At 41.9% G+C, this 12,450-nt stretch overlaps 1 pseudogene across 1 annotated transcript; it reads right to left on the minus strand.

The window, feature by feature from the left end:
* Window positions 1–2,390: 2,390 nt before the first annotated feature.
* LOC308431465 (eukaryotic translation initiation factor 1-like) lies at window positions 2,391–7,441 on the minus strand (annotated as a pseudogene). Its single transcript has 3 exons — window positions 7,426–7,441; window positions 6,394–6,473; window positions 2,391–2,872 (listed from the first exon to the last, which is right to left on the minus strand). The product of its transcript is annotated as a eukaryotic translation initiation factor 1-like (transcript).
* Window positions 7,442–12,450: the final 5,009 nt, after the last annotated feature.

Below are 12,450 nucleotides of genomic sequence, written 5' to 3' on the forward strand. Positions count from 1 at the left end.
TCTCCCTTGTGAAGAGGGCATTCAAGTTTCAACCATATGCCCTGGCTTTGATGTTCAAATCTTGTGACGCTCCCATGCACATGTGCATGGTAATGAATGTGTGTGCCTTTTCTTCTGGTTTTCTGCCAACTGTCAGATTACCCAGCATACTCAGCCTTTGAACCTTCAGAGCATAAGTCCATACTTCCTTACACCACTACTGATACACTCTTTTCATGGTTCCAAGGCCACTGCCATCCTGACCTCATGACCAGTATAGTCAGGGCAAGTTTCTTCATAAATATCTGCCTCGTGCCATATTCCTTATGGACGCTCCAGTTCCTGGGATCATATAACCTATCCATAAGAGGTATACATTAAAAACACTTTGTTGAATTAAATCATGTACGGTTGGAACTGCACAATAAAATTCTGAAGGAAGAGCTTCAGAAATAATTGTCCTTGCATTGCACATGAGGAGAGGAAAAGGCTTTCTCGAGATTACAGTTGGTACGTATGTAAATCAGCACTCATGCCCAGACCCCCAGAAACACACATTTCTTTCCCTCCACGTGGATCTCTGCAAGCATCATTTCCATGCCTTTCTGTCACTTTGCTCAGTAGCAAGGTCAGGGCTGTGACTCAATAATGTCTCCATTCTTTATATAACCTTTGCCTCCAATAATCCTCAGCTCAATTCTTGTTATTCAAAATGTAGACAGTGAAACTGTTTGGGAATCTTATAGGCCGCAAGGTTGTAGGATGAAGAATGAAAGGCCGGGCGCTTTAAGCAAAGGTCTCTGCCACTACACACCAGTGTGCCCTGGACAAATTTCCTCTCGATCTGCCAAGCTCTGTTTCCTCTACTGTACAGGAAAGGAGTAGATCGATCTATCATTATGCCTCCTTGGAGTTCTGAAAGCCTGTGATGATCCCCCAATAGCTATGTTAGTCCCTAAACCATACACCGGTTTAGATGGGAAGCAAGACATTCAGATCATATGGTACATACTCTTGATTTGGTAGTTTAATTTCACTGGTGATAAAACATGCAGGTGGAATGTACCCGAAACTCAGGACCTCAGCCACCTTCTGCATGAGTCCAGAGGAAATGATCAACCCTATCTTCACTCCGAGAATGACTTTCCATGGCAGACCACTTCTGCCTTTCAGCTCTGTCTCCTTCAACCCAGGAACTGGGGAAGCAGAAGACTTCATTCTGGGGTAAGACTGAATAACGTGGGCCCCCAACTATGAAAGAAAACCCGCTGAGAATAGGGAACGTCTCTCAGAGATGATGAATTAAATGGGGATGGGTATGAGACCAAGGAAAGTAAGAAAGAAACAATAAAAGAACGGGACAAACTGAGTCCGTGAACTGCCTGACTGATTTTGAGTCCATGGTCCATGCCGCTGCCCGGGCGTCCCAACTGCGTATCAGGCTTCATTCACATTGAGAAGGTTAGGAAAGAAAATCAGCCTTGGGGTGGTTGTAGCCTCATATCACTGCAGAAAAGTAGGCTAACAGATGCCTATCTAACAAGGGAGAGAACCTTGAGGCAGCAGTACAGAAGGACATCGGTGCGTCCCCGCACCTAAAGTCTCCGTGGTGCCCAGTGACCATGACTCTGGTGGCCGATTCAGCCATGCACTGCCAGGTTTGACGCCTAGTAAGTGAGGAAGTGGAACTGTAGTTCAAGGTATGTTCTGGCCCCACCGCACTGCAGTTTTCATCAACAGAGGCCACGATCAATGATGGCAAGGCTTCTTTGATTCCTGTCCCTGTTCCTAGCAGCCCTGTGGGGTCAGCGTTTCTAAGTCCCGCCAGCACTCCACCCCGAAGCAGTCTGGGCTCCCTGGAGGCCACAGGATGGTACAGATACAACTGTGCATTTAAACAGGATTTTTACACTAGATCGAACATGGTTAAGGAAAGAAAGGCAAAAGGCTTTCAGGGCTTCTTGCCCAGCTCACCCTTCTTGATGCAAGAGTCAGGTCTCCCAAGAATGCCTTCACTTAAAGCTGTGACTGTCTCTCATAGGTGTCCAGGGTCCATCCTCTTGGAAGAAGGAAAGGCAATACCTGTAGCTCAGAATCGTCCATCAGCCCAACTCCTCCCAGATTCACATCATCATCACCCAAGAGTGTTGATCCTTGTAATACATCCTCTACTGGTTTAATTTTCCAAAAAATTTTTTTGGCTCTTTTCAGTCTTTTGTTTTTGTTTTTGGGTTTTGTTGTTGTTGTTGTTGTGTTTTGCTTTGTTTTGTTCTTTGCATGAAGGAGCTACACTAGTCCAAATTAAAAGCAGCCCCCAAATGATTACATTATACAAGCTGTGAGGTTTTTAAACTTGTGACAAGGGACAGAAGGGAAATTCTACTCATTGCAAGGAAATCCTCACTTAAGCTTCAGAGAGCCACAAGCACGCAAAACCCACGGACCTTCGGCTGATCATCTCTAGCCAGTCCAGTGTCTGTCAGGAACTGGCACATGTTCTTGCGCTGCTCACCCTGTAGCTGAGTTACTTCTCCATATTCTGGATGCTGGATTACAGGACCATTGCAGGCAAACTTCTTAAACGCCTTCATTATTTCTTTTTATCGTCATCATCAGTGATCTCTTGGACAGTCGGAAGGGTCTTCCTGCCGTTACTCTGTTGAATTCTTATATGAATACAATCCTCAGTGCCAGCAGGAAGCAGGTCATTACCCTTACTTGCATCAGCAAAGGGGTCGAAAGTGTGGAGGTTCTGGGTAGCGGACTTACGATAGGATTCCTTTTCCTCAGTGGAAATGGTCTGAAGGAGGGATGGGTGAGGAACATCAGGAAGTGGGGGGGCTTGGCAGCTGATTTCTCGACAGTGTGGCTCGGCGAATGGGGCCTCAAAATTCTTAAAGCTCAGAGACGAATAAAACGGGATGGTTTGTTTTTACAAGAAAAATGTTTAGCTAAAAGCTGCATTCAGATCATGGAAGAGATAAAAACAAACCAACCATAAAAAAAAAAAAAAAAAAAAAAAAAAAAAAACAGCACAAGTCATCTTGTAAGGAAATGGGATAATTATCTAAAATCCTCAGTACCCCATGGTCTTACAGGTCCTCTCCCCAGGTTTGGTCATGATACATCAGTGGTTCCCAACCTTCCTGATGCTGCGACCCTTTAATACAGTTCGTCATGCTGTGGTGACCCCTAACCATAAAATTATTTTTGTTGCTACTTCGTTACTGCAATTTTGCTTCCGTCATGAATCATAATATAAATATCTGATATGTGACCCAGAGATGGAGAAATGCTTAGAGGAACCATTTCAAATCTCTAACTTGGGACACCTGTGCTTTCATTTGTTTTCTGTCTTTATGATGGTCCGGGTGGAGCAGAGGACTTTGAGAGTCCTTTGGAGATAGGCCAGGGGTTCTTTGTCCCAACTGCACAGCTAATGATTGGGGAAGTTAGGACTAAAAGAACAAGCTAATTGGCCTCATACAGAGGATAAATCTGAGTGGCCCTTAATTCAACAGAGGCCAACCTTGACAAGCAATTCCTGAATAAATAAGAACTATTTGTCTGCAGTTTTAAAGGTTACAAAAATCACAGCAGAATATAGAATTTCACAGACCTAGCTCCATTTTATTTCTCGCTCCCTCCCTCTCTTTTGATTCCAATGAGACAATGGACTCCTCACGTACACCTTGTCTTTTTCTCCTCCAGACCACAGGCATAGAATTTCTACTGTGAGTAGGCAGTGTCCTAGGACCAAGGGCTACACCGAGTTATATTGAAACACCAGCCATGTTTTGTACAATTCCTCCAAACTCTTCTTCCAACCTTCCTAATACATACAAAATCTATTTTCAATCAAGCAATTTGTTAAAACACAAATACCATCGCTGAATACCTACTACGCACCAAACCTACCAGTGGGCCCCTTGTACATATAATTTCACTGAAAAGTCACAGCAGTTCTGTAATTTGGGGATAATTAGAGTGAGGTGGACTAAATATTATGTCAGATGCTTCAGGCTGAATTGATTTCCCAGGATTTCTGGGTCTTTCTGACTCTAAAACACTCCTGTCTTGTTGATTTGCCATGTCCTTGCCGAAAAGTAGGCAACATACCTAAAGACTGTGTCCGAACTCTAACTTATTACCCAGCCTCAGCTCGGTCCAGCAGCTGTTCTATAGGTGGATAACACAGTCAGCTCGTAACTCTGATCGCCCAGCCTCCAGTTTTGAGAGGAAGTTAACATAGAATAATTTCTCCTTCCTGTGATAGTTACCAATTATCCATCCATGTCATGAAAGATACTTCAAGCATGGATGGTAAAAATCTACCTATAAGGAATATTTTCTTTGAAATAAACCAGAATTTCAAGTCCATTGGCTATTGGCTTCCAAGGTCAGCATACACTGAATGGATTGCACCTACTTAGACCTCCCATGAATCAAAGGTATCCTTCCGAGGGACCCTGATAAAGGATTTGCAATTGCAGCTAATTCTTAACTCTAAAGGCAAGAAACTCTCGAGCAAATATGGTTAGGAGCATGAGCTTTCTTCTGGGTTTCCCCTATTTGGTCCTTCCTGCCTCTGAAAAGGGCTAAATGGATGACAGAAAGCACACAAGGGGTATAAAGCATAAAGCACTCTGAGACTAAATTGGAAACCAAGACAGCAGTGGTACAGGAAGCCAAGTGGGTGCATTGTTTCAAGTCAAAGTCTCACAGAGTTGCAGCTTCAACCTAGCTGCCTATGGTATGTGCAGTGTTGGCCCCTCTCAGAAGCTGGCCCTTGTGTTTGTATCTGGCAGTGCTTGGGGAAGAGTTATGGGAAAGGAGGGGAGACATGTATTCTGAACTGTTTCAGGTTCTGTCAAGCAAACCCTGCTAGATAGACCAAGGGACAGCCAGTGACACATAGCCACACGGGCTAGTCCTTCAAAGTGCAAGCAAAGAGCAAGCCTGAGAGGAGAACAAATACCTAAGATGAATGAGTTTCTGAAACAGAAATGCTTCTCTTTTTGTATCCCTTTTGTCATTTATGCAAATCTATGTTTATCACAAGGTAAGGTACTAGATAAATAGCACCACCTGAATGTCCTGCCCACACTACCTGATGACACCCATAGGCACGACTTGCCAACCAGGTTGTTCCTGAAGACTCATTTCACTCTATCTGCTTTTTCTGACAGGTATGATATTTATTGCCCATGATAGTCAGACAACAATGCCCTTTTGGGAATTGTAATACATATGGTCTAGATCCCCTGAGAAAAAGGATGAATCCCCTTTTGGGGGAGTCTCCTTTCTCAGGATCAGAAATATATGATTCTTGCTTGGGCCTATTGGCACAGGCCTCTAATCTTGGTTCCTTGGGAAACTGAGGTAGGAGGAGTTCAAGGTCAAACCCTGTTCAGAGATTAACAATCAGTTCACACTAGCCCAGGGAAGTACGGAACATCATATCTGAAAAAGAACAGTGAGAGAGCTGGACATTTAGTAGAGCGCTTGCCTAGCTCATGTGAAATCCTGGTTCAAACTACAATGAACACACTCACACTCACACACACACACACACACACACACACATACACACACACACATTCACAGCTAACTAACTAAACAATATTAAGGAGATGAGAGTCTGCACTTGCTGTGGGTTTCTTTCTAGGAAGGTGTGTAGCAGAGAATTCAGTCAGTGCTGGCCTCTCTATCAGTGATACCACTGGGTTTCCAGAGGACTTGCCAGCCCCAATCTTTGTCTCTCTCTAAACAAATGCTTGTCCTTTTCAAGTTTTGCTGATTCATCCTCCTTCCCTAAAGTCAAGGGACTCCTTGGAAAGACCCACCTAGGGTCCATGATAGGGTTCATTCTGTTTGTGTCTGGGGCACTTCCCTGAGTGCCTCAGCAGCAGGATCCTCCTTGGGGAGCCGAGGACACCCACAGGAACAATGGGGCCCAAGTCTGGTTTAATTAACCTTTCTTAACAATCAGTTCCTTCCCTGCACCAGTAAGATGGGGGCAAGCTCATCTGTGAAGGAGCCACCCCCTGTGACTAATCCTCTACATCCTGATGGCACTTTGCTCCAAAGTCACCTTCTAGACACACCGGCTCACAAGAGGTGGACCTTCCCTCTGTGCCTGGCAGCCCCCATGGTCACACTACTGCAGGGCTCCATTGTCTGGGCTGCTGTCATCCTGGAATTAATCTGAAAGTGGTCTCTTTGACAACAGCGGCCGCAAATATCGGATTCAATTTTCTTTCACCCAAGATTTCCCAGGAGTCATGCCGAATGAGATAATCAATGATGATTATGAGGCTTGGCCTGCCTCACTGAGCCAGCGTGTTAAAAGGAGGGAGAGTTTCTGCTCCGGTGCTTGCCCAAGTCAGGTGCTAATTCCGGCAGATCCATTACCTTTCTCAGCGCCTCTAAACCATATGTGCTGCGATAATCATGCTGGGTAGGTAAGGCGATCAGTCGATCAGTCGTCCCACCTAAAAAAGGGGAATTCATTCTCTTCACATTTCACAACAACAACAACAACAATGTTCCGAGCATCTGGTGCAGAGGCGAGTTGGCTGTTTGAACCAATGATGCCGAAGAGATTTAATTTAGCTGGGCTAAACTTTCCCTGTCTCAGCTGGAGAGACTAGTCAATGGCTTAGCCACTAATCCAATCAAAAGAAAGCATTAAATTACTTGTCGATGCCATCTTAACCCTGAGAAGACTGTTTTCCGCTTGGCTGATCATTCTAAAAAACCTGGGCATTCAGGGACGAAACACAGAGCAAATGGCTGAGGAGCCAAAGACATCTTCCAGATGCCCCTCGCCCCTCCCTGTGTCTCATCCCCTCTCTTTCTTGGCTCTTCTAGTTTTATTCAGAACAGCTGTTCAGGGGTGCCCCTTGACTGTGTACATTTGTCCACAGGAAGTAGCTGAAGATGCAGAAGGAATGGCATAGCAACCACCTCTTTCTGTGTAACAAATGGCCTGCCTCTCCCTAGGCTGAGCAGCTGGAGAGAACAAGGATATTTAATCTCCTGGGTCCTGAGGTCAGGAAGCCAGGAGTAGCTTAGCCATGGGGTGCTGGCTAACTTTCCTTCAAGGCTGTGATCAGAGAATCAGCCAACCCGCCACCATCCCTTGTTGTTACCAGTAGTTAGTTACTGCTTTTACTGAAAACCAGTTGCTTGGACTCTTTGGTTGGACCAACAAGCTAACTAAAGGCAAGATAAAAGCGTGGCACCTCTGCTTGCATTTCATATCTGTCTCTTCTTATATCTTCTCTTTTCTCTTCTGGTTTTTCTTTTAGATGGGTCTCACTAGATAACCCTGGCAGGCTATGAACTTGAACCAATCTTTCTTCCTCAAGTTCTGTGATCGTAGACACGCCTCATTAAGCAGGTCTATATGTCTTTTTTACTTTGGGACGGACTCCTGCTTACCTTTGCATGTAGACATGTTAATCATTCAATAAGTGTCTGTCTAAAAGCTGGTGATATCTGACCTATCTCATCCCCCTTCAAGGCTCAATGCACGGAGGTAAGAGCCGCTGAGGCATTTTACTATTGGCTTTATGTCACCCTGTCCCTGACCTCCAAAAAGGTACCTGGAAGTCTCCAGTGAGTTTCCTCAACACTTATATGTTATGGATTCCAGGAACAACAGAGTCTCTCTCTGTCTCTCTGTCTCTCTGTCTCTCTCTCTCTCTCTCTCTCTCTCTCTCTCTCTCTCTCTCTCTCTCTCCCCTCCCTCCCTCCCCCCCCACACAAACACAAACACACACACACATACACACACATACCAGCCCATAATGCCATCACCCTCAAGAAGCAACATATCTCTGAACCCTTAAGCAATGAGAACCTCTTCAAGGACTGAACTGAGACTGCTCACTTCTGCACACCAATCACCACCAATCCCAATGTAAACTCAAAGCACATGTCAGGATCCCAAAGTTGGGCTGAAATATTTAAATTCTCTCTTCCCTAAATAATCATTTTCATTACATTCTATTCTTGCCTTATTATTACTGAAGTTTGTTTTGTTGTTTTGTTTTGTCTTGTTTTATTTTTATTGTTGGGCTTTGGCTGATGTTCACTTTTCCACAGAGCTGTCTCAGAACTCTGCTATTATGACCATAATGTAAAGTACCTTTACCTTTCTTTTTTTTTTTTTTAAATTGAACAACTTTATTTTAAAAAACAGAGATAAATGTACAGATTTTAAAAGCATTTTTGCATAAAAGTATATGAATACATTTTTGTCAGTACTTGATTTTTTTTAAAGGTTTGAGAGGATGCATTGAAATCTTACTAGTTACAATGAGCATAAAGTTCATGTAAAACAACATATAACCTGGAAATAGTCAAAGTTTTCTTGGTGTGTAAAGACTAAACATAATGATTTTTCTTTTTTGTTTTTTTTTTTTTTTTTTTTTTTTTTTGGCCTTTGTTTTTCTTGAACTTCATATAGCTATGAGTTAGTTGTTTCTGGGGTGTTAAGATCTTTCTGGGGTACTAACCAATTATCAGTGACTGCATATTATGTCTGTTCTTTTGTGACTGGGTTACCTCACTCAGGATGATATTCTCTAGATGCATCTATTTTCTTAAGAATTGCATAAAGTCATTGTTTCTGATAGCTGAGTAGTACTTCATTGTGTAAATATACCACAATTTTTTTATCCATTCATCTACTGAAGGACATCTGGGCTCTTTCCAGCTTCTGGCTATTATAAATAGGGCTGCTATGAACATTGTGGGGCATGTATCTTTGTTGTATGTTGGTGTTTTTCTGGGGTATATGCCCAGAAGTGGAACAACAGGGTCTTCAGGTAGTACTATGTCCAATTTTCTGAGGAACGGCCAGACTGATTTCCAGAGTGGTTGTACCAGTTTACAACCCCAAACAGTGGAGAAGTATTCCTCATTCTCTGCATGCTCGCCAGCATCTGCTGTCATCTGAATTTTTGATCTTAGCCATTTTGACAGGTGTGAGGTGGAATCTCAGGGTTTTTTTGATTTGCATTTCCCTGATGGGTAAGGATGTTGAGCACTTTCTTAGATGCTTCTCTGCCATTCAATATCCCTCAGTTGAGAATTTTTTGTTTAGCTCTGTACCCCATTTTTTAAGAGGGTTGTTTGATTCTCTGGTATCTTGGACATTAGGCCTCTATCAGATGTGGAGGTGGTAAAGATCTTTTCCCACTCTATTGGCTGCCATTTTGTTTTCTTGACAGTGTCCTTAGCCTTACAGAAACTTTGCAATCTCATTAAGTCCCATTTGTCAATATTTGACCTTAGAGCATGAGCCACTGGTGTTCTGTTCAGGAAATTCTCTCCTGTACCTATGTGTTCTAAGGTTTTCCTTACTTTCTTTCCTAATAGTTTCAGTGTACCTGGTTTAATGTGGAGATCTTTGATCCACTTGCACTTGAGGTTTGTACAGGGAGATAAGAAAGGGTCTATTTTCATTCTTCAGCATGCTGAGTACCAGTTGGACCAACACCATTTGTTGAATAGGCTGTCCTCTTTCCATTGAATGTTTACAGCTCCTTTGTGAAAAATCACATGACCATATATGTGAGGGCTCATTTCTGGATCTTCTATTCTATTCCATTGATCCACGTGCCTATCTCTACACCAGTACCATGCAGTTTTTAACACAATTGCCATGTAATATAGCTTGAGATCAGGGATAGTGATTCCCACAGATGTTTTCTTGTTGTTGAGGATGGATTTCACTATTCTAGGTCTTTTGTTATTCCAGATGAAATTGCACATTACTCTTTCCAACTCTATGAAGAATTGGGTTGGAATTTTGATGGAGATTGTATTGAGTCTGTAGATTGCTTTTGGTAAGATGGCCCTTTTTACAATGTTGATCCTTCCAATCCATGAGCATGGGAGAGCTTTCCATATTCTGAGATCTTCCTCGATTTCCTTCTTCAGAGATTTGAAGTTCTTGTCATACAGGTACTTCACTTGCTTAGTCAGAGTCACACCAAGGTATTTCATATTGTTTGTGACTATTGTGAAGGGTATCTTTTCCCTAATTTCTTTTTCCACATGTTTGTCCTTTGAGTAGAGGAAAGCTACTGATTTGTTTGAGTTAATTTTATATCCAGCCACTTTGCTGAACTTCTTTATCAGCTCTAGAAGTTCTCTGGTGGAATTTTTGGGTTCACTTAAGTACACTATCATGTCATCTGCAAACAGTGATGTTTTACTTCTTCCTTTCCAATTTATATCTCTTTGACTTCCTTTTGCTGTCTATTTGCTCCGGCCAGGACTTCCAGAGAGTGAGTAGCCTTGTCTAGTCCCTGATTTTAGTGGGATTGCTTCAAGTTTGTCACTGTTAAGTTTGATGTTGGCTATTGGTTTGCTGTATATTGTTTTTATTATGTTTAGGTATGGGCCTTGGATTCCTGTTCTTTCCAAGACTTTTAACATGAAGGGGTGTTGAATTTTTTCAAATGCTTTCTTAGCATCTAGTGAGATGACCATGTGGTTTTTTTTCTTTGAGTTTGTTTATATGGTGGATTACGTTGATGGATTTCCGTATATTAAACCATCCCTGTATCCCAGGTATGAAGCCTACTTGATCATGGTGGATGATCGTTTTGATGTGTTCTTGGATTCGGTTTGCAAGGATTTTGTTGAGTATTTTTGCATCAATGTTCTTAAGTGGGATTGGTCTGAAGTTCTCTTTCCTTGTAGGGTCTTTGTGTGGTTTAGGAACAAAGGTTATTATGGCCTCGAAATATGAGTTAGGTGGCGTTCCATTTGACTCTATTTTGAGAAATATTTTGTAGAGTATTGGTATTAGGTTGTCAATACATGTCTGATAGAATTCTGCACTGAACCCATCTGGACCTGGGCTTTTTTTGGTTGGGAGGCTTTTGATGACTGCTTCTATTTTTTAGGTGTTATGGGATGGTTTACCTGGTCCCTGTTTAACTTTAGTATATGGTATCTGTCTAGGAATTCATCCATTTCCTCCAGATTTTCCAGATTTGTTGAGTATAGGCTTTTGTAGTAGGATCTTATGATTTCTTGAATTACCTCAGTTTCAGTTATTATGTCTCCACTTTCATTTGTGATTTTGTTAATTTGTATACTTTCTCTTTTCCCACTAGTTAGTCTGGCTAAGGGTTTATCAATCTTGTTAATTTTCTCAAAGAACCAGCTCTTGGTTTTGTTGATTCTTTGAATGGTTCTTTTTGTTTCTATTTGGTCAATTTCTGCTCTGAGTTTGATTATTTCTTGCCTTCTACTCCTCTTGGGTGTATCTGCTTCCTTTTGTTCTAGAGCTTTCAACTGTGCTGTCATGTTGCTAGTGTATGCTCTCTCCAGTTTCTTTTTGGAAGCACTCAGAGTTATGAGTTTTCCTCTCAATGCTGCTTTTATTGCATCCCATAGGTTAGGGTATGTTGTGTTTTCATTTTCATTAAATTCTAGAAAATCTTTAATTTCCTTCTTTATTTCTTCTTTGACCATGCTATTGTTGAGTAGAGCATTGCTTAGTTTCCATGTATGTGTGGGCTTTTTGTTGTCTTTGTTGTTACTAAAGACCAGCCTTAGACCGTGGTGATCTGATAGGATGCATAGGAGTATTCAATCTTCTTATATCGATGGAGGCTTGTTTTGTGACCCATTATATGGTCAGTTTTGGAGAAGGTGCTGTGAGGTGCTAAAAAGACAGTATATTCTTTTGTTCTAGGATGAAATGTTCCATAGATGTCTATTAATTCCAATTGTTTTATAACCTCTGCGAGTTTCACTGCGTCCTTGATCAGTTTCTATTTCCATGATCTGTTCATTGATGTGAGTGGGGTGTTGAGGTCTCCCACTATTATTGTCTGGGATGTAATGTATTTTTTGAGCTTTAGTAGGGTTTCTTTTATGAATATGGGTGCTCCTGTATTTGGAGCATATACGCTAAGGATTGAGAGTTCCTCCTGACAAATATTCCCTGTAATGAATAAAAAGTGTCCTTCCTTATCTTTTTTGATAACTTTTGGTTGAAAATCCACTTTATTCTATATTAGAATGGCCACTCCAGCTTGCTTCTTGGGGTCATTTGCTTGGAAGGTTTTTTCCCAACCTTTTACTCTGAGATACTGTCTGTTGTTGTCTCTGAGATGAGTTTCCTGTATGCAGTAAAATGCTGGATTCAGTTTATGTACCCAGTCTGATAACCTATGTCTTTTTATTGGGGAATTGAGTCCATTTATGTTAACAGCTATTAAGGAGTAGTGGTTGCTGTTTCCTACTCTTTTTGCTTTTCGAGGTAGAATTGTGCCTGTGTGTCTTTTTTCTTTTGGTTTTCTTGCTTAGGTATTTTCTTGTTTTTACTATGAGGTGGTTCCCCTCATTGAATTGGGTTTTCCACCTATAATTCATTGTAGTGCTGGGTTTGTGGTCAGATATTGTGTAAATTTAGTTTTGTCCTAGAATATCTTGTTC

This window comes from Micromys minutus (assembly GCF_963924665.1).
Source record: "Micromys minutus genome assembly, chromosome: 17".
Classification (NCBI taxonomy): domain Eukaryota; kingdom Metazoa; phylum Chordata; class Mammalia; order Rodentia; family Muridae; genus Micromys; species Micromys minutus.